The 26,637-nt window shown below is 36.5% G+C and overlaps 1 protein-coding gene across 1 annotated transcript in view; it reads left to right on the top strand.

Moving 5' to 3' along the window:
* LOC124789937 (putative lysozyme-like protein) overlaps window positions 1–4,573 on the top strand; it is a 252,635-nt gene extending 248,062 nt beyond the window's left edge. The window contains exon 7 of the mRNA XM_047257465.1: window positions 1,077–4,573. The gene's annotated coding sequence lies outside the window, so the exon portion shown is untranslated. The remainder of the gene's footprint in view (window positions 1–1,076) is intronic.
* The last annotated feature ends 22,064 nt before the right edge of the window (window positions 4,574–26,637 follow it).

The following is a 26,637-nucleotide window of genomic DNA, read 5'->3' as shown; positions in this document are numbered from 1 at the left end:
CTCACAATAATTTCTAAACAAAATGTTTTGACATGGGACTACTGAGGATAACACATTGCTTTTGAGTACTGAACACAAAAGCTGCATAGAGTATGTGATTAGGTTTGATGCTTTCTAAAGGGCAAAATTGTGGGTTTCTCTAATATATGATACCATCTAACCTTAATACAGTTTGTGACAAATCAGAACAGTCACATTCCAGAAGGGAAAACTAAAATTACTCAGTCAGATAACGATGTATTTGAGAATTGGACAAATAACATATACACAGTGTGTAAACAATAACTGTTTGCAATGACCACTGTGATGTGGCCCCAAGCAAAGATGAACAAATTGGTATAGGGTACTTGTGATAAAGCTGGGAAACAGCATCAAATTGGTCTACAAAAGCCACCTAAGATTCAGCTTGTGTGTGCCACATGAGATTATGGCTATATTCATCTTTGAATATTAAAATCCCTGTGTTTTTGAACTTAAAAAATAAAAACTGACATCTTTGTAAATTTTACCTCAAAATGTTGTGAATTTTGACAACATGCAATTAACAATTGTAAGATTCAGTTTGTCTGCCCTTTTTACTAAGAATTCACTGTGTTTGTATGTTTTCAATTTAAATTGGATTGTGTAACATTTATGAAAGTCTCTTTTCTATTTCATTATCCTCACAAATAAGCGTAATAACATTAACAAAATAGCTGACTAATGCAGTGGTTTAGGATAGGAAGAGGATATTGGAAACCTCATGTGGGGCACATGCTTTTAACTTAAATGGCTTTTGTAGAACAATTTTAGGGTATTTACTGGATTAATAGACCACAAGTGTCCTGTATAAAATTTTTCATCCCAACTTCCCCAACACCATTGTGGTACATTATAAACAGTTATTTTCAGTGTTACTCAACCTATAATTTTAGCGTATACATTACATTAAATTTTGAGTTCTGTGTTGATGTTTGAAACTTATGGTGTGCTTTATGTCGATGTATTACATATACATAGACTTCCATAGACAATAATTAATTAGTTTTTCTTAGATGACTTTTTCTATAATGTACATAACTTACCTTTTGTTTAAGGTTTCATCACGCTTGCAGCTGACAGCAGGAAGCAGAGTTATATGTGCCAGATACTGTGAGAAATCCTTGTCCTCAAGTGGCAGATCATGTTAAAGGCAGCAGTTCACAATGTCCTCTGCTACAAGCTCCTATATGCCTTTTTACCATCCATTAGGATGTTTTCAGCAATAGTTACAGCAAACCCGTAACATGGACATGATGTTAAGGTGATAAATTCAAACAAAATTTCCTTGTGACACCACACACACACATAACATGTGCAAACAGACATTTCTAAGTACAGTTATGTATGAACTGAAATTTGTGTACAAAACAAAAGGTATTCTTACAAGCAGTGAAAATAGTTAAAGTGTATTGTATTATAAATTTATAGTTTTGCCAATAAAAATTAGCTACTAATCCTGTTGTAAAAGACAGCTACCTGTGCCTGATATGCATTATACTTTAATGGACATGGTGTGATTTTAAGAGGAGCCTATGGTGTTAAATATCACTGAATTTTGTTATATGTTTGCAGTAAACTTACCATGTGAAGATGATACACACCTGATATTTTGTTGCCGACTAACAGCTGACTATTTGGTTTTCCTAAAATCATTCTGTGTGACCTTCATAGGACAGAACGTATCATTAAAGAAACCACTAATTATGAAAAACGTGCTCAATTATAAAACCATTTCACTACCCTGTATATTCCATTATATGTTTATGAAAATGAAGCTAGCTTATTTTTTACAGAACTTTTTTATGATTTCTATAAACTGCAAACAATAAAAGTGTCAGAATATGTGTGTGTGTTTAAATGTGTGCTCAAGTACCAGGTCAAATGTGATGTGCAGACAGTTTTGTGCGGCTTTCGGATTACCTTTGTATGTGCTGTGAAAAGAAAGGTGAACTGTTCATCAAATGAAAACAACCAAAGGATAATGTTTAGATGGCCAGACAACCAGTTATAATGCAGATACTGACAATTTAATGCTCTATGCACTGAAAACAGCTGTATCAATTTGCTTTTGTGAAATACAAAAATGAAGCAGGTCAGTGTCTACACAAACAATTGAGTATGATGAAAATTGGCAGTAAATACTGTGATGGAACTTCATGTAATAGGATTTACAAAAGGCAAACGCATAGAAAAAGCAGATGTTACCAAAATGAAAGCAAGCAATATCATTGATGTTAAGAGAAAAATAGACATTATTTTGTAGTGTTTTAAAATGAAAGCGAAAAATGACTATTCGCAAAGCTTATTTCTGCCTGTGATTCTTTTTTGTAAGAAACATGAATGTGATTATATGTTTATGGTGATGTCAGTAGTTTTAAAAGATCTGTTATGTAGTCTGCTTGTTTTTATGACAAAGCTTCTGACAAGATACATAAACTCATGAGAAGGGTTCATAAAACAAGCAAAAAAATAGCAGAATTAAAATTCTTTATAGAATTTCTCCTTTTATAGTTGTTAAAATGACATTAAGTTGACAATGGCATAAAATTAAAATTGAAACTGGCAGTAAATAATTTATGTACAATGAGTCTCTTTATGCCTGTAACAAATTACTGAGCTTAAAAAGCTCTACAGTAATTCTTATTGACACAGCCAATTTTCATGCTTCTCATATTGATGCAAAGTATTGAATAAAGACTTTTTAGTTAGTAAAAAATCATTTTTCTTAATTGTTAACTTTCACATTCAAGCCAACTCCAGTTAACTGTAATGTGAAGTGATGTGATTTGTTACAGCTGCACCATAGTAAAATACTGCATTGTACTTGTAATTCATCAATTGCTGCCATACCACAACAATTATTTGAAAAGTTCCTGTGTTTTCTGTCCCCTCATAATAGGAAAGTAAATTTATCTCTGTCTGAGTGAAACATTCCCTAAAAATCACCAGGCCCTGTCCTGGGCTGCTAACATAACACCAAGGTATTGTAAAGATTTTGTAATGTGATAAGTGTTAACAAAACAAATATGTATTTACTGAAACTTCTTTGATGACTGTATGTATGTGTGCAAATGACAAACATATCAGGCAGTCCAGTTAATACAACTTAACAGCCCCATTCAAAAACTGTGTGTTTGATGTCGGAAAACTGAAAATTTCTTTTAGTTGTATTCATGATTCTGTAACTATAATATTTATAATTTACATGTTCAGTAATGTTACATCACAGTACTTCCAGTAATATATCAGGTAACTAAAACTTATCTTATGGGAACAGAAACATTTTATAGTAACTTGTTACATGCATAAAGAGTGCACTATAGCACTATGATATAAACAAAACTTCAAAGCACTTCTAATGGCATGGGGAACTACAACAACTTGAACCATTTTGTAACCCATTAAGTTTGGTAATCAAGCTATTTTTATAGTAACTGGGAACATTTGCTAGTGGCACACACAACATTTCGTTCTAAAACAAATGCAGAAAGTTGTTATATATGAAGGAATATTTTCCAACTGATGATAAATTTGCAGTTCATTCAGCAGACATTTTGCATACAACACATTTCATTTTATTATGTGACATAGTGTTGTGTATGTACATTCCATTCATAGCAGCTAACATTTTTACAGAGTGATAGATAATACATTTAAGGACATACTTAACTATGTACTGTATTCATATATTTTGTATCTGTTAGTGACTTCAAAACTTGACTTACAAAGTCTGATACAAGTTCATTACCACGAGTAAAAATTTATGACCGATTTATTTATTTTCATTTTTTAATGACCTTGATTTTTTACAAAATACAAATCAATTTTTGATGCACTTTTCCAAGAGACCATTAACTCAAAATTGTTGCTGGCTACTAGAGGGCAGTTGTCATAGTCAATAATATTCCTGCAAATGTACAAAATTTATGAGTGGTAGAGGTGAAACTTGTTCTGAGCAATTGCTTTGCTATGAATGCAATTAAAAGGCAGCAAAATTATGGATGAAAATTAATTCCAGTACCCCACAGTAGAAAGTAACACCAGCATATATAATGCAAATTCTACATCTTTTAAGTTTACATGTAGCAAGTATTCATACTTGATAGAAATATTACATACAATAAAATTATATGTGTGATAGCCACTAGAATTAAATGTGAAAAAGATTCAGATTTCCTGTCATTCTTTATAGAAAGTTGGAATTGTAATGGCTGCAGAATGATGTTGAAAATAGTGAAGGTCTGCTTTTAAAAGTTGTATTCTTTTTCTAAGTGGACAGTGTAGAATGACACATATGTGAGAAGATAAATTTTGTTCTTGTAAAACAAATCTATTCCTGAATCATATATACAAAAAGGAAACTACATTTGACTGACAACATGAAAGAAACTTTCAGTACATACTTTCTTTATAAGTAGGGAAACGCTTATCCCCCAAGTAATTTTACAAAGTTTGTTGTGGTAATATGTTTATATTTACAATACCTTAATTGTTCTTCCAGCAACTGTTGACTGATTTTATCCACTGCAGATAATAAATTATTAAAAAACTATTATTTTTCTTCTTCAGACTTAATTATTTCCATAATATTTTCTCCTTGTTTGAATCAATATCATAATGTAAGATATACCATAACTTGTTAAGGCTTAAAGTAAATGGGCGCCAAGTATTTCATGGTGGTGTTTCTGACAGATATACCCACAAAACAAGGAATAGTAACTTAGTTAATTATCATTTTTCAGCTGTTACCTTATGTTGTTTTATTTGTATCTTTATGTGTACCTGTTGTAAATGTTTCCTGAAAGATTTGTCATAATTGTTTTCTGATCAACACTGAAACAAATCATAGGCTGTTTAACACAGTTATGCACTGAATGAACAATGCATTCATTATGTCAGTTTATGAATATGTACTGTTTAGTAAAATATTTTTTCCAATTTTACAACGTGAGAAGTTTATATACTTAGTTAAGTAAATTGATAAGTATCAACAGACTGCTAGCAAATATGAGTTCACCGGATGTAAATTACATACTCTTCACAAACTTATTCGTAATATAAGGAGACTTTCACAATGAAGGCAGCTGTGTGAGTAACATTTAACTTGCACAAATTTCCAAACATATCTTCTTTTTTCTAAAAGGTAAAAGAAGCATATTTTTCATGATACCCGTAAATGAAAGCAAGGAAACATCTCCAGACATATTATATTTTGAAAACATAACAAGAACATTAAAAAAAATTCCAAACAAACTTTTATCTTTTCACATTAATACAAACTTTCCAAGTTAAAAGTAGAGGTAATAACTCACCAAATAATACATACTCATTGACATGCACATAAACAAGACTAATGACATTGCTAGCTTTTGGATGAATCCTTTTTTGAGTTAGTGTACACACATCTGAGTATTGGGGTTTGAGTTGGGTGGAGAAAGAAGGCAGGGAATGGGAAGGAAGGGTTGCGGACAACTTAGAGGGAGGCAACAAGTGCACGGGATCGGAATGCAGAGGAAGAGATACCAGTTGTACGGGACAGGAATGTGACACAAGCAACAGCACCAGTGAGCTTGTGAAGCATGCAGTGATAATGATGTGGGGGAATGGATTCGGAAGGGGTGACAGAACAGAGGAAGTGGAGATGGCAGAGAAAAGAACGTGGATGCAGTATGAGTGAAGTTATGGTCCTGGCGCAGATTGGGGTGTGTGTGGAACTGGCTCTACTGAAGACTGAGGCCAAGAAGATATGGGGATAATAGATGTATTGTAAGGACAAGTCCCATCTATGTCGTTCACTGGAATTGGGTGGGAAGAATAGATGGCATGGGTTGTGAAACAATGAATGAAATTGAAAATGATTACTTTCAAAGATGGTCCTGCCTTTGATGGGACAGGTTAAACCAGAGAAATGACTGGTTCAGCATGTATTAGTTGAGTGTTTTGGACAGGGACATGACTCATGTCATCTGACAAAACCCCTCACTCTGGTCAACATGCAGAAGTACAATCCTGATATGTGTGTGTGAACTCCAGCTCGAAAATTGATTTGTCCAAAGGTTAGCAAAATTTTTCAGTCTTGTTTAAGTGTTTGTGGGTACTCAGTGCCTCTACTATTTGCTTTCCATTATAACATTAATTAAAAAAACTAATACTCATTCAAGAACATTGATATAAGAACTAGTCTACAAAATCAAGAAGGAACAGAACAAGGTAACTCCATTGGAAAATAGAAAAGTGTTTCACTATAGCACAAAATGTGCTATGAGTCTGATGCCCCATTCAAGCAAGTACATCACAATTTACCAATATGTTTTCCAAACTAATGCACTATGCATAGATATAACTATCTGTACAAAGTTAAATGCTATTATTCATTATTTAGTTGTTGATTTTGTGCAAAATATCAAAGCCTTTACAATGTTCGTTAGAATGATTTTGTTTGTTTATCCATTACATAACTTACCTTTTCTTTTCAAGTAGCCCAGGCAAAGAATCTATGAAATCTCTTGGAAAGTAATTATGATTTTTCACAGTTTTTTGTGTTGATTTGAACCTGCTCATCATCAGTTTTCATTATTTGATGTTTATTTCAGATGCCTTATATCTCCATTTTTTTCAGTTTTATACGTGCAGTACTCTTGATTCCAGTTCATGCATCAGACTACAAAACTACATTAAATTTATTAAAATAGACATCATCTTGCACCATTAATGAAATCCCTTTTTGTTTCTTAATAAAGATAATTAGTACATGATTAAATTCTCTGTTGTGCAAGGGCATCATGAAGTAAAATTGTCATACAGGATTACTCAAAACAAGATTTACATGAAACACACATATGCTTCCTCAGTCACATACCTTCAGTGCTTCTTCAAAAATGTTGTGCTCTGGATGAATGTGTCAGCCTACCAGTTCAGATAACACCTTCTAAATACCTTGAAGTATTTCAGTGTTTACTGAAGCATGCCTATATATCTTGTCTTGGTCAAGAAAGCTTGATATTCCTCAGCTCTTTTTAAGCAACACTAAAAAATTCTTCATATCAGAGAAAACTTCAGTCAAGAAAACATAAACTGTGACATAATTTCTAGCAAGTACTTACCTTCAATGGCCAAAATGTTTAGTACTGCTGACAGACATATACACTCCTGGAAATGGAAAAAAGAACACATTGACACCGGTGTGTCAGACCCACCATACTTGCTCTGGACACTGCGAGAGGGCTGTACAAGCAATGATCACATGCACGGCACAGCGGACACACCAGGAACCGCGGTGATGGCCGTCGAATGGCGCTAGCTGCGCAGCATTTGTGCACCGCCGCCGTCAGTGTCAGCCAGTTTGCCGTGGCATACAGAGCTCCATCGCAATCTTTAACACTGGTAGCATGCCGCGACAGCGTGGACGTGAACCGTATGTGCAGTTGACGGACTTTGAGCGAGGGCGTATAGTGGGCATGCGGGAGGCCGGGTGGACGTACCGCCGAATTGCTCAACATGTGGGGCGTGAGGTCTCCACAGTACATCGATGTTGTCGCCAGTGGTCGGCGGAAGGTGCACGTGCCCGTCGACCTGGGACCGGACCGCAGCGATGCACGGATGCACGCCAAGACCGTAGGATCCTACGCAGTGCTGTAGGGGACCGCACCGCCACTTCCCAGCAAATTAGGGACACTGTTGCTCCTGGGGTATCGGCGAGGACCATTCGCAACCATCTCCATGAAGCTGGGCTACGGTCCCGCACACCGTTAGGCCGTCTTCCGCTCACGCCCCAACATCGTGCAGCCCGACTCCAGTGGTGTCGCGACAGGCGTGAATGGAGGGACGAATGGAGACATGTCGTCTTCAGCGATGAGAGTCGCTTCTGCCTTGGTGCCAATGATGGTTGTATGCGTGTTTGGCGCCGTGCAGGTGAGCGCCACAATCAGGACTGCATACGACCGAGGCACACAGGGCCAACACCCGGCATCATGGTGTGGGGAGCGATCTCCTACACTGGCCGTACACCACTGGTGATCGTCGAGGGGACACTGAATAGTGCACGGTACATCCAAACCGTTATCAAACCCATCGTTCTACCATTCCTAGACCGGCAAGGGAACTTGCTGTTCCAACAGGACAATGCACGTCCGCATGTATCCCGTGCCACCCAACGTGCTCTAGAAGGTGTAAGTCAACTACCCTGGCCAGCAAGATCTCCGGATCTGTCCCCCATTGAGCATGTTTGGGACTGGATGAAGCGTCGTCTCACGCGGTCTGCACGTCCAGCACGAACGCTGGTCCAACTGAGGCGCCAGGTGGAAATGGGATGGCAAGCCATTCCACAGGACTACATCCAGCATCTCTACGATCGTCTCCATGGGAGAATAGCAGCCTGCATTGCTGCGAAAGGTGGATATACACTGTACTAGTGCCGACATTGTGCATGCTCTGTTGCCTGTGTCTATGTGCCTGTGGTTCTGTCAGTGTGATCATGTGATGTATCTGACCCCAGGAATGTGTCAATAAAGTTTCCCCTTCCTGAGACAATGAATTCACGGTGTTCTTATTTCAATTTCCAGGAGTGTAAATGTAGAAGTGACAACACTATCCTAACTTCCAGAACTATTATTTCTTTCTTCACGGAGGAGAGAGGGTTAGGTTGTAGAATGTTAAAAAGGAAGGATAGGTCACGTGTACCCCAGGGTGACAGAGATCAATCTGTAGTGAGTACAAGACCTCTGTCTGCCCTCATCCTCTATACAATTAGGTCCTTCTTATCATGGGATGTGAGTAACTTGCCATTAGCCCTTTCTTTTTAATCTTCTTAACTTATCCTGCATTCCTCCATGAGTAAGGGACTAAGAGTTCTGAAAGCTAGGATAGTGTTCTCGCTTTTACTTTTATACATGTCTATCTGCAGTTACTAAACATTTTTATCTCCTGAAGGCAGGTACTGACCAGAAATTCTGTCTCAATTTACTAACAGTTTTTCCCCTTACCTCAGAAATTTTGTCAGGTTTACCAAATCCCAGCAGCCTTCACATAAATGTAGTGATACACCAACTCTGTTCTGTCAGCTAGCAAATGTGATATTATCTGATGACTTATCTTATTCAGAACCTAGTTCTTTGTCCTTTGCCACCACTCCCTATTTCCACCTAAGTGCATTAGTATCAGAGAAATTAGTGTGTACTTTTATACAAATAGCCTGTACCCTTTGCAGGAACTTGGTCTAATCTAATACATATCAAACTGATAAATTTACTTTTTGTGCACATAAATTTCTTGTCAGTGTCCTTTGATATGATTACATAACTTTTATATAATTCAGTAATTTGGAGATAGAATTGTTTTATCCCATCGCTTGACTTCCTAGTAACATCATTCATTATCAGAAATGCAGTCATGAGCATAGACTGTTACTTTCTCACACCTCTACCTTGATTATTGTATACATGAAAACTACATTAATGCAAAAGCTGACAATTCCTTTAGTGATACATACCTCAGAGAAGCAGTTATATACATTCTCCTGCATTAATTTCCTCTGAGTCCTATATAATTACCACATTTTCACAGGTCTCTGGTGGAATAAGATGCAATAATATAGTTATTTGTACATAATTTACTGTTCTTAACTACAAATTTTATTTTACATTGCGTTCAGAAATTATAATAGCACAATGCGGTGTGACTGGCATGTCAAAATTATAGTCTGTGCACATAAGAAATTTTTATGTTTCACATAATAAAATATTAAAGAACTTCGCAGAAAGCTGAGCTACAAGCTTTGAAGTTTTTAACTATTTCTATGGAGTATCTATACCTCATAATAATACTAAGTTGTTCACAATATGCAGTTCTCAGCCTGCCACATTTGAGTTGTAGACAAATATGTATGTTCGGCCTCTAAAATAAAAATTTTGTATTCATGAAGGTACCGTAGTTTTGTTGAATATTTGTATTCATATGTGGACTAATCTGCCACGTGCCATGCTACATCAGTTACATAGCCTTGGTGGTGCTCCATTTATTTGCCAGGCTACTTTACTCTAATTTGTACATAAGCAAAAATAAATTATGGTGCTGAATACATTTATATAGATTTTTGTGATAACAAGGCTTGTAAAATGAAGCCAAACAGTCTCACCAAACTTTACCACTTTGGTGCCTCTGATCAATTTTAAAATTGCATGTGTTCATTTCTGTAGTCTATCACACTGTGAGTTTTATCCAGAAATTAATTTGATATCACTTTACAAAGACAAAATGCAAATGTTTCTGTAAGAAACAAAAAAGCTATTATTGTCAGTATTAGTAGAAAGGATTACATTCATACAAACTGAATAATAGTTTTATCTCATCCATGAAACTTCTCTAGCCTTTCTCAAACATAGAGAAACAGGAAATTACAAAATGTATCATTAGATACTTTTGTTCCTGTACTATACGTCAGAAATGTTTCCAAGATCTCACATTTCCTGAGCATACAAGTTCTTGCACCTCATTAAAGAGCTGGGTTTCTCTAATAGCATTACTGCGCACTGCATCTACCAAAAATTATGACTTTTGCAGTGTATTTTATCATGTTTCTGGCATTCAGAATGTCAATGACAGCTGATATGCTGCCTGTGTGCCAGTGAAACATTATAAAGCCAAAGTCTAAAAAAAGAAATAAAATAGCTTCACCACAGGTACTACAAAGTTCTAATAAACATGTGATATGTTTTTACATTTTTTAACTAATCAATTGATTGGCCAAAGTTGTTGATAAAACAGGGATTATTGAAGGAAAGATTTCAAACTACTATATAGTTTACTTCTTGCGCTTGGTTATATGTTTGCTAACGATGAAAGCTAATCTAAGGTTTACAGAAAAACCCTGGCATGCAAAAGATCTGAATTCAAGTCATGAGATTAATGTCATGAGACTCAAGTAATTAAGTCTTAATAATCACAACCAAATGAGTCATAAATCTGTAATTGTCACATTGTGGTAGCCTTGAAAAATATTAGGGAATTTTTGCATATCTAATGACATATATGGCTGCAGTTAAATGGTAAAGCTCTGATGTACTCAGAAACAAATATGGAGGTGAAGGTGGACAGTTACTGATATGAACTTACTTACTTCAACACTCTTTCTGTGTATACTAATGAATTGGGTGATTTTTTCTTTCATACTGCATATTTTATATAGTATGTCAATGTTTAGTCCCTTTCATGTCTTGAACATTACAAAATTTTCAGTCAGCTTGTCTAGAGAGTGTTCAGAATCAATCCTTTATTAATTAAATGAGAGTATAAAATGGGAATCAATTCAACAGGTTTCTAACAGAATATTGCTTAAATATCATTATGAAAATAAATTTAAATTGTAATGCTCCACATTATCAGTTCATTAATTTCTTGTGGTAATCAGTATAAAATAAAAGTAACTTCAAACCATAGTACACTATTGATGAGACAAGTGTGCTACTACACAGAATATAAATGAATAAATATTTTCTTTTTTGAAGTTATGGTCAGTAGTAGTTAAGGTTGACTCCACATTTCCTCACCCCATATTTTCATACTTTTCTTCCTTGTGGAAGCATACTCTTTCACATTTATTATAGACTTTGGTGTTATTGATAATATGATTATACCTCTTCTGCTTGAAAGAACATTATGGTACTTTGACTTCATCAGTCAGCCAAAAACAATTTGGAAGGAGATACAAATAAGAAACATACATAATTTTAAAATGTAGTATTTAATACATGACAAAAAAGAGCTAAATGAGCAAATAAAGAATTACCATAAAACACAAACTGTATTGCTATCCATGATTTAACAACAAGTATATATTGTACAGGGACTGTGACATAAACATAGTGATCATTTAAATACACTTAAATGTTACAGCAGCATTTGTGTAAAAGCTAATTCATCCCTGGTTTATTAACAGGTGACATGTTCAGTGACTTGCAGAAACCAAAGTAAAATAAATCTTTTCACAGTTTCTTAAAATACTATCTGTTCTAACAAAAACTGTGTTCCTTAGAAAACAAAAGTGTCTGACTCTCTCTTAAAGCAAATCTCTTGGAAAATATATCAATTTTTTACAAAATAGGTATGTCATTATGGCCAGTAGTTCCTCAGAAAGAAAAGTACATAATGCTTCCTAGAAGAGTTCATGACAAAGTATCTATTGAAAGAAACCTTTTTCTACACGGTAAAAGATATCATCACTTCAGTCATATGCTCTTTGGCTTTTTCCGGTTCAAAATTAACTTGTTAACCCTTCCTCCAGCATTTCTCTTTGACCATCTGGCACACTGTGGAATTATAGTCTCTTATTTCAGTGTGTATTTATTAAGAAACTACAGAGAGTTTTTATTACCTCCTGTTTACACAAAGGAAGGCAATCTCATTAAAGATTTCTTAATATAGGAAACATTTCATGTAGTCATCATTCCAGGCAATTAGGGTAGCCCTGTATACAGCAGAAAGTGAGTCACAATCATTCTAAAAGGATTTATGTGCCATTATTAAATATCAAAAAATGCAGTTGTCAATTTATGCATGTGCACAGAGTACCTGCATTCATTGGGATGCCATAATGAAAGAGATTTTCATGTTTACATTTTTACACCATTGAAAATATCTCAGCTGACTGAAAATTCTGTCAAATGTGAAGGGTACACAGTTGCTTTTTTCTGTGGGCAAAAGAAATGGAAGCTGTCAAACCTCATTGGCAGACTATTGAAGTGTATGGACAGAACACTAAGGCCAATGGAATAGTAAGAAAGTGGGATAGAGTATTTAAAGATGTGAATCAGTGTTCATGATGAAGTGCAAAGTAGTCAATCATCCGTTGTCATGGAAGACTTTGTGCAAAAACTTTAGTTAAAAGTCCTAAACATCAGGTTCTTAACAGTTTCATCCTTACCTAGGGAATTTATTCAAGTTTCAAAAAAGTTTCCTCATGAAATTTTTACAGAAAGCTTAAACTACTAAAAGACATGCTTTCACAGGGTACAAAAACTACTAAGTTGTAAAAATAAAACAGCTACTTCCCATGAACCATGGATCTTGCCATTGGTGGGAAGGCTTGTGTGCCTCACCGATATAGATAGCTGTACCATAGGTGCAAACCACAATGTAGGGGTATCTGTTGAGAGGCCAGACAAATGTGTGGTTCCTGAAGAGGGACAGCAGCCTTTTCAGTAGTTGCAGGGACAACAGTCTGGATGATTGACTTATCTGGCCTTGTAACACTAACCAAAACAGACTTGCTGTGCTGGTACTGTGAACGGCTGAAAGCAAGGGAAACTTCAGCCATAACTCTTCCCGAGGGCATACAGCTTTACTGTATGGTTAAATGATGATGGTGTCCTCTTGGGTAAAATGTTTCAGAAGTAAAATAGTCCCCCATTCAGATCTCCGAGCGGGGACTACTCAAGAGGATGTCGTTATCAGGAGAAAGAAAACTGGCGTTCTATGTGTCGGAGCATGGAATGTCAGATCTCTTAATCTGGCAGGTAGGTTAGAAAATTTAAAAAGGGAAATGGATAGGTTAAAATTAGTTATAGTGGGAATTAGTGAAGTTCGATGGCAGGAGGAACAAGACTTCTGGTCAGGTGAATACAGGGTTATAAACACAAAATCAAATAGGGGTAATGCAGGAGTGGGTTTAATAATAGGAGAACAGGGATGCGGGTAAGCGACTACAAACAGCATAGTGAACGCATTATTGTGGCCAAGGTAGATACGAAGCCCACGCCTACCATAGTAATACAAGTTTATATGCCAACTAGCTCTGCAGATGATGAAGAAACTGAAGAAATGTATGATGAAATAAAAGAAATTATTCAGATAGTGAAGGGAGACGAAAATGGGTGACTGGAATTTGGCAGTGGGAAAAGGGAGAGAAGGAAACGTAGTACATGAATATGGATTGGGGGTAAGTAATGAAAGAGGAAGCCTTCTGGTAGAATTTTGCACAGAGCACAACTTAATCATAGCTAACACTTGGTTCAAGAATCATAAAAGAAGGTTATATACATGGAAGAAGCCTGGAGATACTGACAGGTTTCAGATAGATTATATAATGGTAAGACAGAGATTTAGGAACCAGGTTTTAAATTGTAAGACATTTCCAGTGGCAGATGTGGACTCTGCCCACAGTCTATTGGATATGAACTGTAGATTAAAACTGAAGAAACTGCAAAAAGGTGGGAATTTAAGGAGATGAGACCTGGATAAACTGACTAAACCAGAGGTTGTACAGAGTTTCAGGGAGAGCATAAGGGAACAATTGACAGGAATGGGAGAAAGAAATACAGTAGAAGAACAATGGGTAGCTTTGAGGGATGAAGTAGTGAAGGCAGCAGAGGATCAAGTAGGTAAAAAGATGAGGGCTAGTAGAAATACTTGGGTAACAGAACAAATATTGAATTTAATTGATGAAAGGAGAAAATATAGAAATGCAGTAAATGAAGCAGCCAAAAAGGAATACAAATGTCTCAAAAATGAGATCGACAGGAAGTGCAAAATGACTAAGCAGGCATGGCTAGAGGACAAATGTAAGGATGTAGAGGCTTATCTCACTATGGGTAAGATAGATACAGCCTACAGGAAAATTTAAGAGACCTTTGGAGAAAAGAGAACCACTTGTATGCATATTAAGGGCTCAGAAGGAAACACAGTTCTAAGCAAAGAAGGGAAAGCAGAAAGTTGGAAGGAGTATATAGAGAGTCTATAAAGGGCAATGTACTTGAGGACAATATTATGGAAATGGAAGAGGGTGTAGATGAAGATGAAATGGGAGATACAATACTTCGTGAAGAGTTTGACAGAGCACTGAAAGACCTAAGTTGAAACAAGGCCCCAGGAGTAGACAACATTCTATTAGAACTACTGACAGCCTTGGGAGAGCCAGTCCTGACAAAACTCTACCACCTGATGAGCAAAATGTATGAGACAGGCGAAATACCCTCAGACCTCAAGAAGAATATAATAATTCCAATCCCAAAGAAAGCAGGTGTTGACAGATGTGAAAATTACTAAACTATCAGTTTAATAAGTCGCAGCTGCAGAATACTGACGTGAATTCTTTACAGACAAATGGAAAAACTAGTAGAAGCCGACCTCGGGGAAGATCCATTTGGATTCTGTAGAAATATCAGAACACGTGAGGCACCTGTGACCTTACGACTTATCTTAGAAGCTAGATTAAGGAAAGGCAAACCTATATTTCTAGCATTTTTAGACTTAGAGAAAGCTTTTGACAATGTTGACTTGAACACTCTCTTTCAAATTCTGAAGGTGGCAGGGGTAAAATACAGGTAGTGAAAAGCTATTTACAATTTGTACAGAAACCAGATGGCAGTTATAAGAGTTGAGGGACATGAAAGGGAAGCAGTGGTTGGGAAGGGAGTGAGACAGGGCTGTAGCCTCTCCTCGATGTTATTCAATCTGTATATTGAGCAAGCAGTAAAGGAAACAAAAGAAAAATTTGGAGTAGGTATTAAAATCCCAGGAGAAGAAATAAAAACTTTGAGGTTCGCCGATGACATTGTAATTCTGTCAGAGACAGCAAAGGACTTGGAAGAGCAGTTGAATGGAATGGACAGTGTCTTGAAAGGAGGTTATAAGATGAACATCAACAAAAGCAAAACTAGGATAATGGAATGTAGTCGAATTAAGTCGGGTGATGCTGAGGGAATTAGATTAGGATATGAGACACTTAAAGTAGTAAAGGAGTTTTGCTATTTGTGGAGCAAAATAACTGATGATGGTCGAAGTAGAGAGGATATAAAGTGTAGACTGCCAGCGGCAAGGAAAATGTTTCTGAAAAAGAGAAATTTGTTAACATCGAGTATAGATTTAAGTGCCAGGAAGTCGTTTCTGAAAGTATTTCGATGGAGTGTAGCCATGTATGGAAGTGAAACATGGACGATAAATAGTTTGGACAAGAAGAGAATAGAAGCTTTCAAAAAATGGTGCTACAGAGGAATGCTAAAGATTAGATGGGTAGATCACATAACTAATGAGGAGGTATTGAATGGGATTGGGGAGAAGAGAAGTTTGTGGCACAACTTGACTAGAAGAAGGGATCTGTTGGTAGGACATGTTCTGAGGCATCAAGGGATCACCAATTTAGTATTGGAGGGCAGCGTGGAGGGTAAAAATCATGGAGGGAGACCAAGAGATGAATACACTTAGCAGATTCAGAAGGATGTAGGTTGCAGTAGGTACTGGTAGATGAAGAAACTGGCACAGGACAGAGTAGCATGGATAGCTGCATCAAACCAGTCTCAGGACTGAAGACCACAACAACAACAACCTACTGCTTCAAAATATCTTGAGCAGTACAGTAGCGAAAGATGTCTATTTTTCACTTGAATCGTCACTGCAGACAAAACATGGGTGGCTTACACCAAATTGAAAGAACGATCCATGAAATGAGACACACAACATCACCTAAAAGGCAAGCATAAAGTAACAATTTCAGTAGAAGATGTCATGCCCACTGTGGTTTGGGATAGGTAGAGATTTTTGATTCTTGTGAAACCTTAATTAAACTGCACTGACCAAAGGAAATCAAAAGAGATGGGGAATTCAGCAAAGAGATTATTTTGCTTCATGACCACATGTGACTCAATGAATGTAAAATATCATTAGATCATATGCCTGCGAATAAATTAAACACTCTCAACTCAGTCCTGGTCTAGTGTCAAAGATTACCATTTCTGTCTGTGTTTCAGGTGGTCAACACCACAATAATGTCAAAATGGCAGTTCTGTAATGGTTCATCATCTTAGCATCAAATTTTTCTCATAATGGAATTCTGAAGTTGGTTTTCAACACAATAAGAGCTTACCATTGGCAGAAAGGACAATGAAAGTAAATTAAAGTATAGACTTTCATGTTTTGCTTTAGTTATTCTACATTTAATATAAAATTATTACTGGTATTTATTAAAAAGTTTGGCTTACATTTACAACTGAAAAACTAAGTTCTATAATTCTGAAAGCATATGATTAAGTCTGCAGATATGACTTTCCAGCTTAAAACACGTACTCAGAAATCTAGAGAGACTGCAGGATTTAAAATCACAAAGAAAAAATTTACTAATATCATATGAATGGTGGAGTAAGGATAGACATTGAACTCCAGTGAAATTAATGGAATATTGTGTAAGATCTTTCTTGGTTGCCCTAGTTAAAAAGAAGAATGCTATTGCATTTTTGTCAGTTTATATTATTAAATGCTGATAGTTTCTAAATGTTGTTGTTTCCTTCAATCTGAACAACAAACTGACGCAACTCTCCATACTAGTCTTCCTGTGCAAGTATCTTCATCTCTGAATAATTACTTCAGCCAAACTCCAGGTTGGAATATCAACAATGACGGAAAGTATAGATTGCTACTTACTCTAAAGACAAGGCACAATCAAAAGACACTTACACATAAACTTTCAGCCATAAACTGTCAGCCAGAAAAAGGAAGAGAAACACACACCATTCATTCACACAAGCAAGCACACCTCACACACACACGTGACCACCAACTCTGGCAGCTCAGACCAGAATGTGTTCTGATAAAAGCTGCTGGAGTTGGCTGTCATGTGTGCAGGAGATGTGCTTACTTGTGTGAATGAATGATGTGGGTTTCTCTTCCTTTTTATGATGAAGGCCATGGCTGAAAGCATATGTGTAAGTGTATTTTAATTGTGCCTGTCTGTAAGTTAACAATTTTGACATATAGTCATTTGAACCTGCTTTCTGTACTTGAGCCTTGATCTCCCTCCACATGTTTTACCCCAAAACACTTCCCTCCATTACCAAAGTGTCACTTCCATAATATCTCAGGATGTGTCCTATCAACCAGTCCCTTATTTTAGTCAAGTTCTGCTATAAATTTTATTTTTACTCAGATAGAGTCAGTTCTTCTTCATTAGTTACTCAATCTCCTCATCTCCTATAGCACCACATTTCAAAATCTTCAGTTCTCTTCTTGACTGAACTGCTTCTTGATTCAGTTCTGTTGAATGATACACTCCAGAGAATTATCTTCATAAAAGATCTCCCAACACTTAAATTTGCATCAGGCATTCACAAACTCCACTGTTCAGAAATGCTTTTCTTGCCATTGCTAGTCTGGATTTTATATCTCCTCTACTTCAGGCATCATCATAAGTGATTGCTATCAAAATAGCCAACTGATGCTTTTAGTATCTCATTTTCTAATCAAGTTCACTAGCATTAATTTGACCACATTCAATTAACTTTTTTTTACTTATGTGAATGTTTATCTTTTAAACTCTTTTTAAATAAACTATCAACTCTGTTCAGCTCTCTTCCAAATCTTATGCTGTATCTGAGGGAATTTCGATGCAGTTGACAAATTTCAAAGTTTTTATTTCCTCTCTTGTGATTTAATTTCTTTTCCAGATTTCTCTTTGTTTCCTTGCTTTTCCTATACACAGGAATAATAACATTTGGGACTGGCTACACCACTGTTTCACACCCATCTCAACTACAGCTTATCTTCCCTGTTCTTCAACTGATATAACTGCCGACTAGTTTCTGTGTAAGTCCTAGATAACCTTCCAGTCAACGATATCAAAATGCATAATAACTGAATATCAAAAGCTTCCCCTTAAATCTACAAGTGCTGAAAATTGTAATGTATGCCTGCTTTATTTCTTCGTTGATAGTCCTTGGTGTTGACGTACTGCATTGGCTGAAAAATGGGGGGTGGAAGTTCAACAATTACTGCTGTAAATGATGTAGCTGACAGTTTCATAGTTGCATTGCAGAGTTCTTTACTTTCAGTTCACAGCCTCAATATTACATAATCATATGGCCAGTTGACTATTGGTTAGCTTTTGATAAGCCTCATTAATAGTTTGTAGGCAAACATCAGCATACTGCTACAATAGTTTGCTGTTGAACATCTATGAGCAGTAAATACCTAACCACACAGTTCACTATTTCTCAAATAAATTGAACAGACACTGTCATTGTTTTAACACGTGGCCTATTTATGTTCCCTAATTTCACTGTTAAGTTAATGCTTTGTTGTTATGCTAACTGATACAGACTTCCCATCTGAAAAATGGGTGTGGACTGACGGTCTTGCTACCAAAACTTGGGCCTTTATATATCTTCACAATAGTAGGCACTGAAACTATACACTGTTTGATGTTTAAGTTACAGAAATTACAATTAAAACATAATTCATTCAATTAACTGAATATATAGAAAAATTCATCCTTTTTTAACAGTGTCTTCTATCCCAAAGGCTAGGCCAAATAATTTGTTTAAATAATGAAATTAACAGATGCAGTTATACAAACAATACTTTTGACAAAGCTGGTAATTATTTTGGAATTAATTAAGGGCTGGCTTTGCTAATACATTTTCAAATAGAGCCATACAAATACTTTAAGAATCCTAGTATAGTAGTTCTTCTTCCAAATATTTATAATTAGTACAGAATTTATATTTGTTTATAAGTCAACAATAGCATTAATTCACGAAACAAATACTAATTTCACCCTACGACAAAAGTATTAACTAGGAATGGTCAAAATAAATTAGTAAATTAATTACATACACAAAACTAAGCACAAAATTATATCTGGTGGTATATTTCTTAAGACTGAGGGCCAACCTTTCTCTCTTATGAAAATGCAGATTACATTGATGTATGTTAATGGTAATTAGTCAGAAATGAATTTAAGGAAGCAGATGCCAAAACAAGAGAGGAAGTAAAAAGATCCTAGCTTCCTTCGTCACAAAGTGTAAGCCTTGAACTCTTCAACCTGTCTTCCAGTTAGTTTAGAATCAGTATTGCCTCACATATTCCTATATTTCTCTGAAACACAAACTGATCTTTTCCCAATTGGGCTCCTACCAGTGTTTCCATTCTTCTGTAAACAATTCATGTCAGTTATTTTGCAACCATGACTTACTAACCAAGTGAGGTGGCAGAATTGTTAGCACACTGGGCTCACATTCAGGATGCAGGTTCAGATCTCTGTCCAGCAATCCAGATTTAAATTTTCTGTGATTTCCATTAATGTAAAATGTAAACTTTCATTACCAGAGTTGGCACAATTAATAAAATATTCCAGGCTATTACGCTGTGGTCAAAGGTGTTTCACTTTCCATGAATTGCATAAGGCAAATGTAGGTATGGTTCCTCTGAAAGAGCATGGCTGATTTTCCTCTCTATCCTAAGCTGATTCAAGCTTTTACTGTCAATGGGATGTTATACACTAATCTTACTTCATTTCATAGTTCGGCAATATTCACACTGTCAGCACCTGCCTTCTTTGGAAATGAAGTTATTATATCCTTCTTGAAGTTTGAGGGTACTTCACAGCTCATGTATCTTTCCTGCCACTTGGGATTGTTTTGTCATGGCTGTCTCTTCCAGTGATAATAATTCCAAGGGAATGTCATCCACTGCATGCACCTTCTTTTGACTTACGTCTTTCAGTGCTTTGTCAAATTCTTCTTATAGTATCACATCTGCCAGCTCATTTTCATTTACTTCTTCTTCTGTTTCTGCATTACGGCCTTGAAGTTCATTTCCCCCGTACAGCCTTCTATATACAGGGTGTTTGAGAAATGATAGTTAATAATTCACACATGGAAAGTACAGGCCAAAAGTAGCTAAAGAACTCCAATAGACATGGGTCCATAAATCAACATTGATGAGGTATTGCATTAATTCGAGTTGGAAACCAACTGTAAACACCCCTGAATACCATGGTATTTACATTGGTATCTTAAGGTTTGCATGTGCAACTACTTTCCTTTTCCCCTCCATGCACAGTGCCATACCAGCCTCACAGTCAGTTGCAAACATGAAGGCACTGTGAACAGAGGTTACACCATTGAAGAGAATGCTGACATGCATTTCATGTATGGTAAAGTGAATGGCAGTGCCCTTGAGGATGCACACTTGAATGAAGAAGCTATTCCTCTCCACAGGCAGCCCAACAGGCATACATTTAGCTGGTTACATCAGTGTCTCAGAGAAACTGGGACTTTTGCATGCCATGTACGAGAAGGTTGAGCCAGATTGATAACATATGATGTTGAGGTAAGGGTGTAATGCATTGTACACAAAAGTCCGAGTACTTCAACAAGGAGGATTGCTTCCCAGGATTGTGTCCTGAGTCATAGCAGTGTGTGTGTCAGATTTTACATTGGCAGATGCTCTATTCATATCATCTCCAGTGAGTGCAAGCCCTCAACAATGCAAACTTCCCTCCTAGAGAGAATTTCTGCCAATGGGTGCAACAACAGTGTACCCTGAATCCCGTGTTCACAGATGAGGCTGGATTTACCCATGACAGTATATTTAACTACCATAACTGTCACATTTGGGCCAATGTCAGTCTTAATGCAACACATGTATCACAACATTAGGAGCATTATTCAGTGAACATCTGGGCAGGACTGCTCGGGGACCATATAATTGGACCGTATTTCCTACCACAGAGACAAACCAGACAGCAGTAGATGTTTCTGCAGACTGTACTTCCAGATGTACATGATGATTAGATTAGATTAGATTAGATTTACTTTCATTCCAATTGATCCGTAGTGAGGAGGTCCTCCTGGATGTGGAACATGTCAGAAAAACAACAATACATGACAAATATTTACAACTAAAACAAATAAGCTAATGTACCATTCCACAGGTCCCAAGTGGAATGATCGTCATTTTTAATGAACACTAAGAGTCATTTTACAAATACTAATGCACTGCATTTAAAATAAAAAACGTTTTTTATTTATTTATAAGGTAATAAACATGTAATACAACTACTGTAATACTTATTTACAATGAACACATTACTGCACTGAAATGGTGCAGAAGTTAGATTATACTTACACACACACACAAATTTTCAGTGAACACATTACTGCACTGAAATTGTGCAGAAGTTATGTTGTACTTATATACAAATCAGTTGGTTTTACTAAGAAATTCATCAATGGAGTAGAAGGAGTTGGCCACCAATAAATCCTTTAGGCTTCTCTTAAACTGAATTTCATTGGTTGTTAAGCTTTTTATGGCTGCTGGCAAGTTATTGAAAATGTGTGTTCCTGAATAATGCACACCTTTTTGTACAAGACTAAGTGACTTTAAATTCTTGTGAAGATTATTCTTATTTCTAGTATTGATTCCATGAATTGAGCTGTTGGTTTGAAAAAGTGATATATTTTTAATGACAAATTTCATTAAGGAATAAATATACTGGGAAGCTGTAGTTAGTATCCCTAGTTCCCTAAACAGGCTTCTGCAGGATGTTCTTGAGTTCACACCACATATAATTCTTACTGCACGTTTTTGTGCCCGGAAAACTTTAGCTTGGCTTGATGAATTACCCCAAAAAATAATCCCATATGACATTATGGAATGAAAGTAAGCATAGTATGCCAGCTTTTTCATTTTTATATCCCCTACGTCTGACAAAATTCGCATTGCAAACAGAGATTTGTTAAGACGCTTCAGCAGTTCTGTGGTGTGCTCCTCCCAATTGAATTTATTATCAAGCTGTAATCCCAAGAATTTAACACTGTCCACTTCTTCTATCTTCTTGTCATCATATGTTAGACATATACTCTTGGGACACCCCTTACAAGTTCTGAACTGCATGTAGTGTGTTTTTTCAAAGTTTAGTGACAAAGAATTGGCTAGGAACCAGTGATTAATGTCCACAAATATTTTATTGGCTGATCTTTCTAAGACTACACTTGATTTGCTATTTATTGCAATGTTTGTATCATCGGCAAACAAAACAAACTTGGCATCTGGTAATGTTACTGATGAAAGGTCATTGATATACACAAGAAAAAGTAAGGGCCCCAAAATGGAACCTTGTGGGACCCCACATGTAATTAGTTCCCAGTTGGATGATGCCTGATAGACATGTATCAAGCTCTTTCCTAATAACACCCTTTGTTTCCTGCCAGAGATATAAGATTTGAACCATTTTGCAGCATTTCCTGTTACACTATAATATTCTAGTTTACTTAAAAGGATATTGTGATTTACACAGTCAAATGCCTTTGATAGATCACAAAATATACCAGTTGCCTGCAATTTTTTGTCTAATGAATTAAGCACATTTTCACTGTAAGTGAAGATAGCCTTCTCAATATCAGAACCTTTTAGAAATCCAAACTGTGACTTTGACAGTATGTTATTTGAGATAAGATGGTTATAAAGACGACGGTACATTACTTTTTCGAAAATTTTTGAGAATGCTGGTAACAGTGAAATTGGACGGAAATTTGATGCTATTTCTTTATCTCCCTTCTTAAACAGTGGCTTAACTTCAGCATATTTCAGCCATTCAGGAAATATTCCACTGATAAACGACTGGTTACACAGATAGCTTAATATGTTACTTAGCTCAGAATCACATTCTTTAATTAACTTTGTTGATATTTCATCATACCCACTAGATGTTTTTGATTTTAAAGATTTTATGATGGACATTATTTCTGTTGGGGTAGTGAGGGTCAAATTCATATTATGGAAATTACTTGAAATGTCTGGTCTAAGGTAATCCATAGCAGCATCTACCGAACCTGACAACCCCATCTTTTCAGTAACAGTTATAAAATGTTTGTTAAAAAGTTCTGCAACACTATACACATCTGTCACCAATGTATCATTTACTCTTAATGCTATTTGTTCCTCTTCATGTCTGGTCCTACCGGTCTCCTCCTTCACTATATCCCATATTGTCTTTATTTTGTTATCTGATTTGACTATCTTTTCCTTGTAATATATTTGCTTTGACATCCATATTACAGTCTTTAATATTTTGCAGTATTTCTTATAATGTGCTGTAGCATCAACATTGGAAATGTTTCGGATTGACAGATACAGTTTTCTTTTTGTTTTACAAGATACCCTTATTCCTCGAGTAATCCATGGCTTCTTTGTAGATTTTCCTCTAACCTTGGTAAGTTTTGGGGGAAAGCAGTGTTCAAATAAGGTAAGCACTTTATTAGCAAAAATGTTATATTTTTCATTCATGCCATGAGCACTGTAAACATCAGTCCAGTGAATGTCTCTGAGGAGTGTCCTAAAATAATCAATTTTTGGCTTACTGATTACCCTCTTGAGCTCAGATTTAACAGATTTTATATCCTGTTCAGTATTAACATTTAACAGAAGGAACTGGATGTCATGGTCTGAGAGGCCATTGGCTATTGGTTTTGTAATATAATTTTGTTCATTGGACTTTTCTATAAAGATATTATCAATGGCTGTTTGTGAGCAAGTGGCTATCCTAGTGGGGAACTTTACTGTGGGAATTAAGTTGAATGATAGTGTTACTAACTCAAATAAGTTCTTATTCGGAGAGTCTTTAAGGAAATCTACATTGAAATCACCAGCAACCACTATTTCTTTGTTTTTGGTTATTAAATGGTCCAGTACAGCTTCAAGGTGGTTTACAAACAGATTAAAGTTACCTGCAGGTGCTCGATATACACTTAATATTATGAAAGATTTTTTGTGAAAATCTAATTCTGTTGCACATGCTTCCATATGCTGTTCTAGGCAAAATTTATGAATGTCTATGTTCTTAAATTTATGACAGTTCCTGATGAATGTGGCAACTCCTCCTTTCTCCATTTCTGATCTACAAAAGTGAGATGCTAACCTAAACCCTGTAACACTTAAAAGTTCTATACCAGTGGTCACATGATGTTCAGAGAGGCAGATTATGTCAGCTGGGTTTGAAGACTCTAATTCATCTATGCATATAGTTAATTCATTAATTTTATTTCTCAGTCCTCGAATATTTTGATGCAATAAAGATAGCTGACATTTCACATTGTCTGAGTTAAAATTGGGTGGAGTTAAAATATCTGCTGACAGTTGAAAATTCTTAACCAATGGCTGTTTATGCTGATGTAATAAGCTGGAATTATGTTTTTTGATTTCTTTTTCAAACTGAAGGTTTGTCTCAGTTCTAACCTCTCTTAAAATTTGCTTTCTTTCTGTCCTCCCTACCCTAAAAAAGGGTCTTTTCTGAATCCTATAACCACTGGTATTTTACCACTCATGACAGTGCCTCCCCCCTTTAACTTTCCTGCTATTTCCCCAGCCAATTTACCCTTCCCCTTCCTGTTGAGGTGAAGGCCATGCCTAGTATAATCCCACCTACTGAGAGAATCAACATGAACCACACCAATGTGTGACCCCGCACCCGACATGAGCAGCCGTTCCAGCTCCAAATTAACTCTCTTGACAGAAGAGTTCAAATGAGGTCGGTCATGGCGCCCAAGAACAGATACAAACTCAACACTAGTATGCTTCGATGCTGATGCAATCTTCGCCAGGTCACACTCTATACTGTACCCAGGATTTCTGTCAACACTGTTACCTGCCCCACCCACTATAACCACGGTGTCTTCCTTAGTGAAATCTTTGCAAAGTGATCCTAAATCCTCTGTCACCTGCTCCAGACCAGCACTAGGTTTAAAAAAATTGGTGACCTGGTATTCTGATCCTAGTTCATCCTGCAAGAGTTGGCCAACACCTCTTCCATGGGAACTACCTAACAACAACACTTTCTTTCTCTTTTCTGATTTCCCTACATTCTTACTTTTCAATCTGCTGCTGAAAGTTTGTTGTGCCCTGTCTACACCTGCAACTGCTTGAGGCTCACCAGCTTCTAACTGAAGCAACAGGTCAAATCTATTTTCCACATTCACCATAAAGCTGTCAGACAAAGTTCTAGGCCTGTTCCTCCTGTTGCCTGTTGCCACTTCCCACCTCTCTTTACCCTTCTCCCTCCTTAACCTGTCAAGATCTCCCCTGGCCTTGTCTAATTCAGCCTGAAGGGCAGAAATTTTCCCCTCCTGTTCCAGTATCCCACTGAACCAATGCCTGAACATGTGGTTCATGCATGACAGTGCTCCAACACATTTTCATTTATAGGTGCGCCGGCTTCTAACTTGGCCATATGGTCAACATTGGCTAGGTCTCCATATTTAAATCCCATGAATTTCTGTGTGTGGGGTCATGTCAAAAGCCTGGTATACACTACTGAGGTGAACTCTCTTGAGGAATTATGCTTGCAGATTAAAGCAGCCTTCCATCATTTACAGAATTTCCCAGGACTGCCTGAGAGGATTTGCAACTCATTTCAGAGACGAGTTCAGTGTTGCATTGAGACACATGGACATTTTGAACAGATTCTTTAATGTTTAGAGATGCCATGTTTTCCTGAGACACTGATGAACTGCAACAGAAAATGTATTGTATCCCAACAACGTTTGATTATTGGGGATTTTTAGCTATTTTTGGCCTGTACTTTCCATGTGCGCATTATTGACCATTACTTCTGAAACACCATGTACATTCCTTCAACAAGAGCAATACATGCGAAATGAATCTGCAGTGAAACATTTAGTGAGCAGCTAATATAGAGGGTGTATCAAAAAGAATCATCCACTTTGGCATGTCTATATATCTGAATTTAATAAACATATACAATGAATTTAGTCCCACAAGTAATTTTACACTATAAAAATAACTCTAATATACTGAGAAAAGTTGTGAGCAAATCAAGAAATATGTATGTTAGAGGTG

The sequence above is a fragment of the Schistocerca piceifrons genome, chromosome 3, assembly GCF_021461385.2.
Source record: "Schistocerca piceifrons isolate TAMUIC-IGC-003096 chromosome 3, iqSchPice1.1, whole genome shotgun sequence".
Taxonomy (NCBI): Eukaryota; Metazoa; Arthropoda; class Insecta; order Orthoptera; family Acrididae; genus Schistocerca; species Schistocerca piceifrons.
The sequence above is the reverse complement of the archived record's forward strand: the minus strand, read 5'-3'. Positions and strand labels throughout refer to the sequence as shown.